Here is a 548-nt window from a genome sequence, read left to right as displayed (position 1 = left end):
TGTTGGCTTTATTTGCTTTCCTGAGTAGTCGTCTTTCTTGCTACCATCAGAAAATAATGTTATCATGTGGTGCAGAGCCAAATGCTGAACTAAATCATTTTGGACTTCTTAGAGCTAGAAGAACTGTGGACCACTGAAGTAGAATTATGTAGAGTAGAGATAGAATTGCAGTGTTTGCACAAGCAACACTGTTTGCATAAGAATACATGTTTTCGTCACAATGGATATACATTTCTACAAGGATGGTAAGGACCTTACAACTCTCCTAGACACAATTTGCAGAAATCTGACTACTTCTTTGATACTGGAGGCAGTTTACTGTTGACTGAACCTTGTCCATGTTTGGCTTAAAACTGAGCATGTAGTATATAAAAGATATCTTGGAGCAAAAAGTAAGGTTCTAAGCTACAAAGAAAATTCTTTTTTTTTTTCCATTTCATTTTATTTTATTAGTATACTTTAAGTTCTGGGGTACTTGTACAGAACATACAGGTTTGTTACATAGGAATACACGTGGCATGGTGGTTGGCTGCATCTATCACCCTGTC

The sequence above is a fragment of the Sapajus apella genome, unplaced genomic scaffold, assembly GCF_009761245.1.
Source record: "Sapajus apella isolate SASKATOON/1434 unplaced genomic scaffold, GSC_monkey_1.0 scaffold1, whole genome shotgun sequence".
NCBI lineage: Eukaryota > Metazoa > Chordata > Mammalia > Primates > Cebidae > Sapajus > Sapajus apella.
Note: the sequence above shows the minus strand (reverse complement) of the source record.